Source organism: Oryx dammah, unplaced genomic scaffold, assembly GCF_014754425.2.
Source record: "Oryx dammah isolate SB20612 unplaced genomic scaffold, SCBI_Odam_1.1 HiC_scaffold_8, whole genome shotgun sequence".
In the NCBI taxonomy this organism is placed as follows: Eukaryota; Metazoa; Chordata; class Mammalia; order Artiodactyla; family Bovidae; genus Oryx; species Oryx dammah.
In genome coordinates this window covers 51,726,728-51,732,227 of record NW_024070192.1, presented here as the reverse complement: position 1 = coordinate 51,732,227, position 5,500 = coordinate 51,726,728, and the positions used below count along the sequence as shown (strand labels likewise).

The window sequence follows — 5,500 nt, the reverse complement described above, 5'->3', positions numbered from 1 at the left end:
CTATGGAGAAGGATATTTTAAACAGCAAACAAATTCCATCACTTTGAAAAAGAGCTCATTTTGATTGAAAACAGAGTGGAATCAACTGACCTGATGAAATCACACTTGATGTGTGTTGGAGGTAGGGGGACATCTTCCTTCCACTCTTGCTGCTTGCTTCCTGGTGAAAGAAGCCTAATTAACACTCACTCCCTCTTGCTTACCTGGGAAGGAAGAGTGGTTTAATAGGACGTTGTGTTTCCCAGGAAAGTCTGTGCCTCTCTTCCTTTCCTCTTGAGAGTTCACGCTGCTCCTGCACGGTGGGAAGGGGAGGTCCGTTCTGGCCCACCTGTCCATTGCTAAGTGGCCAGATCTGTCAGATTCTGAGTTTGAGTACTGGGTAGCTCATGCTCATTCAGTTCAGTTCAGTTCAGTTCAATCGCTCAGTCGTGTCCGACTCTTTGCAACACTGTGGACTGCAGCATGCAGTCGCTGACCATCACCAACTCCCACAGCTTACTCAAACTTATATCCATTGAGCGGTGATGCCATCCAACCATCTCATCCTCTGTCGTCCCCTTCTCCTCCCACCTTCAATCGTTTCCAGCATCAGGGTCTTTTCAAATGAGTCAGTTCTTCACATCAGGTTACCAAAGTATTGGAGTTTCAGTTCAGCAAAAGTCCTTCCAATGAATATTCAGGACTGATTTCCTCTAGGATGGACTGGTTGGATCTCCTTGCAGTCCAAGGGACTCTCAAGAGTCTTCTCCAACACCACACTTCAAAAGCATCAATTCTTCGGTGCTCAGCTTTCTTCACAGTCCAACTCTCACATCCATACATGACTACTGGAAAAACCATAGCCTTGACTAGGTGGACCTTTGTTGGCAAAGTAATGTCTCTGCTTTTTAATATACTGTCTAGGTTGGTCATAACTTTTCTTCCAAGAAGTATGCATCTTCTGATTTCATGGCTGCAATCACCATCTGCAGTGATTTTGGAGCCCAAAAAGATAGTCTATTGCTGTTTCCACTGTTTCCCCATCTATTTGCCATGAAGTGATGGGACTAGATGCCATGATCTTAGTTTTCTGAATGTTGAGTTTTAAGCCAACTTTTTCACTCTCCTCTCACTTTCATCAAGAGGCTCTTTAGGAAAAAAAAAAAAAAAAAGAGGCTCTTTAGTTCTTCTTTGCTTTCTGCCATAAGTGTGGTGTCATCTGCATATCTGAGGTTATTGATATTTCTCCCAGCAATCTTGATTCCAGCTTGTGCTTCATCCAGCCTGGCATTTGTCATGATGTATTCTGCATATAAGTTAAATTAGGAGGGTGACAATATACAGCCTTGACATACTCCTTTCCCGATTTGGAACCAGTCTGTTGTTACATGTCCAGTTCTAACTGTTGCTTCTTCCTGCATACAGATTTCTGAGGAGGCAGGAAATGAGGTCTGGTATTCCCATCTCTTGAAGAATTTTCCACAGTTTGTTGTGATCCACACAGTCAAAGGCCTTGGCGTAGTCAATAAAGCAGAAATAGATGTTTTTCTGGAACTCTCTTGCTTTTTTGATGCTCATTGGCCTGACAATATAAGGCTTCCCCGGTGGCTCAGATGGCAAAGAATCTGCCTGCAATACAGGAGATGTGAGCTCAATCCCTGATTCGGGAAGATCCCTTGGAGAAGGAAATGACAACCCACTCCAGTATTCTTGCCTGGAGAATTTCATGGACAGAGGAGCCTGGTGGGCTACAGTCAATGGGGTTACAGAAAGGACAGGACTGAGCGGCTAACACTTTTTTCTGAATATCAGCTGTATTAGTGATAAAGGGCATTGTTGGTCCTTGTCTAGCTTACTGCTGTCTTATCTCTGATTTAGTTTAAAATCTGCAGAGAAAAGGGGATGACTATTACTTGGGAGCCTCCTCAAAGACCTCAACATTGACTGGAGACCTCCCGGTGGTTAAAAAAGCTTCGTGTTGGGGTGAGATCCTGGCATCTAGATCCATATCACTACTTCCCTACACATCACCAAATTCCTTTAGCTGTCAAATGAATAAAGGAGAGTTTACAAGTATTCCTTGGAGTTGAAATGTATCATTTCAGAACTTGTTCATTGAATGCCTACTATGTGCCAGGGGTGATCAAGATGGACAATCTGTATCACACAGTTTATAATCTAGCTAGTGTGTATCAGAAAATTTAATGTTGCAAGTGAAATAAAACAACCTCAGAAAAGCTTAAGCAATAAAGAAAATTTATTGGCTCACTGGGGAGGCAGGCACAGTTTGGTCCAGGACTCAAACAACAGGTTCCATTGCTTGGTTCTGCTTTCCCTGGGTGAGATCCATTCATTTGTGGCCACACGATGCAACCCTTCCCCTCTCCTGGCAGCTTCCACAATGGCTGCAGTGAAAATAAGACATACCATTTACCATCTGAGCTAAGAGTCCAAGTCCCCAAATTCCCTACACACTCTGGAGGTCCACTCTGATGAGACCATTCCAGGTCACGTGCATGCATACTAAGTCATTTCAGTTGTGTCAGACTCTTTATGACCCTGTGGACTGTAGCCTACCAGGCTCCTCTGTCCATGGGATTCTCCAGGCAAGAATACTGGAGTGGGTTGCCATGCCCTCCTCCAGGAGATCTTCCCGACCCAGGGATCAAACCCTGGTTTCTTGCATCTCCTGCATTGGCAGACGGGTTCTTTACCACTAGTGCCAACTGGGGAGCAGGCCATTCCTAAAGCAATGACTGGGGCTCCGTGTTAGGGATGCACTTACGTACTGGTGGGCTTAAACTCACTGAAAATCAGGGACCCTCAGTGCAGCTGGGCACCCAGGGTGAAGAACTGTGGGGTGAGGGGCATGGTGGGTGTCCAGGTAGCTGGGAGCAGAGCAACCCCCACAGTCATAGTGAGGGTGGCTTTGGGGGCTCCTGAGGCCTTGCCTTGGGCCCCTGGAGGGGTGGGAGGGCCCACCTACAGATGGGATGGGCCCAGGACCTTCCTGGAGGCAGTGTGGGAGGGGACAGCCCTAGGGAGAGCTTTAGGCTGTGCCCTCCCTTCCTACAGCTGTGGGTGTAAAGATAAAAAGAAAACTGAAGAAGAAAAAGAAAGAAAAATTGGGGGGCAGGTCTCTTAGGAAGGGAGGAGAGGCAGCAACCAGTAACTGTCCATGAGAGAAGGAAAAGGCAGTAAGTAAAGTAATTCTGCTCCGAGGAAACACTTCAGCTCACAGAAAACACAGATATCGCATTTTCACCTGGCCAGTTAAGCACAAGCCTCGGAAACAGAGATCTGGATTGCCAGTTCTGTGCAGGGCTCCTTTGCACGGCAGGCCCTCAAGTCATGGAGGTTAGTAGACTGTGCTTCTTGATCTGGCCCCTCAGGAACTGCCCTTCGAGTTGGATTCTTCTGCTCTGTGATCCCTCCTTTCTTTCTGGAAAGGAGGCTAAGGTGCTTGAGAGGGCCAAGGTGAGAGCCACATAGCACCTGTCGCTAAATAAACCGAAGCTAAGTTGGCCTGTGTTTGCTATTCTTTCTGATTTATGGACATTCGGCCAGCAGTTAGGGGTTAAACATTAACCACACTGGAGCAGACTGGCACCACAGGAGACATGAACCTTGAAGATACACAGGCCTTCAGTGTTGTTTGTCAGTGTGTGTGTGCGTGCATGCTAAGTCACTTCAGTCGTGTCTGACTCTTTGCGACCCCATGGACTGTAGCCAGCCAGGCTCCTCGGTCCACGGGATTCTCCAGGCAAGAATACTAGAGTGGGTTGCCATACCCTCCTCCAGGGGATCTTCCTGACCCAGGGATCGAACCCAAGTCTCATGTCTTCTGCATCAGCAGGCTTGTTCTTTACAATTACCGCCACCTGGGAAGCACATTTGTCAATGTGCAAAGTTCAAAAGATCTGTGTAAAAGAATATGTAACCCAAATGAGCTGAAAACAGACAGAAATGCCCTCAGACATGCAGGGCAGGAAGATTACTAAGTACCCAGCTACTTCTCAAGAGGTCACAGTACTTGCCAAGTAACTCAAGAGTACCAGCAGGCCTGAGCAATCCTTCACCTCTTCATTCAACAAATATTTACTTTCTATATAACAACTTACAGTAAGAACACATAATCAAGGCTACCACTTCAATCTTTTTTTGGAAGAAAGAAGGAATCTCCATTTGTACTGTGGTGTTGGAGAAGACTCTTGAGAGTTCCTTAGACTGCAAGGAGATCCAACCAGTCCATTCTGAAGGAGATCAGCTGGGATTTCTTTGGAAGGAATGATGCTAAAGCTGAAACGCCAGTACTTTGGCCACCTCATGTGAAGAGTTGATTCATTGGAAAAGACTTTGATGTTGGGAGGGATTGGGGGCAGGAGAAGGGGATGACAGAGGATGAGATGGCTGGATGGCATCACTGACTCAATGGACGTGAATCTGAGTGAACTCCGGGAGTTGGTGATGTACAGGGAGGCCTGGCATGCTGCGATTCATGGGGTCGCAGAGTCGGACACAACTGAGCGACTGAACTGAACTGAACTGAACTGAAATTATTATAAGAAACCAGATTACCATGTGCTACATAAAATGAACTAAAGACCTCCTTTTATACCAGAGACAGATCACAGTAAAACTAATTTCATTTGGGGTCAGATGTTGGAGTCAGAGGGGGCCATGGCCAGATTTAAGTAAATCTTGGTTTCAGATAGAAACAAATATATAGGGTTACACTGAAAGATTGTAATCAATGAAAGTCTTTTTTTTTTTGATCTCCCAAATGAATGTGACTCAGTCCTTTGAACACTAAACAGCAACAGTTTATTGGCACCTTTCTTATCGTTCTTATTCTGAATCTGTAACAGTCACTTATTTATTCATTCAGTTATTTGGTCAGACTCTCACTGAAGATTTATGGAGGGCTTGTTATGCATCAAGTACAGTGTCGAAGACCAGGATACAAAACAGAGTGAGACATGGTCCCTACCTTTTAGGACTCAGGGAAGAGGCATATGAAAAAATAATTATAACATGAAAGACACCATAGCAGAAGCATGTACTGAGTGCTTGGAGGTGAAGTCTTTACAAAGGAGGCGACGTCTGAACTTGAAGATAACAGGAGTTTTCTAGGCTGAAATTGCAGATTATCTGGAAAATCTGTTAAGGAAGGAGCCAGCATGGTGTGTGAGGAAATGGCAAATAATTTGATATGGAAAGATCTTGAAGTATGTAGGGAGAGTGTCAGAAGAAGAGATTAAAAAGGTAGGTGAGGGTAAGAGATAAGTCACCAGAGCTTCATACATAGATCTTGCTGTGGGCATTGGACTTTATTTTTACAGATGAAAAGAATTTGTTGAAGGACTTTACATAAAAGAAGGACAATATTAGGTTTGGGCTTTAAAAAGACGTTCTGTCAGCAGTCTGAAGGAAGAGTTATTGTGGGGAGGGATTGGAGGCAAAGAAATCAACAGGGAGGTATTTCAACACCTAAATCAACAGGCGGTAAATCAACGGGGAG

The 5,500-nt window shown here is 45.2% G+C and overlaps 1 long non-coding RNA gene across 1 annotated transcript; it reads right to left on the bottom strand.

The window, feature by feature from the left end:
• Positions 1 to 2,218: 2,218 nt before the first annotated feature.
• LOC120866456 lies at positions 2,219 to 3,582 on the bottom strand. The gene is made up of 2 exons (XR_005721661.1): positions 3,245 to 3,582; positions 2,219 to 2,384 (listed from the first exon to the last, which is right to left on the bottom strand). It is a non-coding gene; the product is annotated as an uncharacterized LOC120866456 (long non-coding RNA).
• Between the last annotated feature and the right edge of the window lie 1,918 nt (positions 3,583 to 5,500).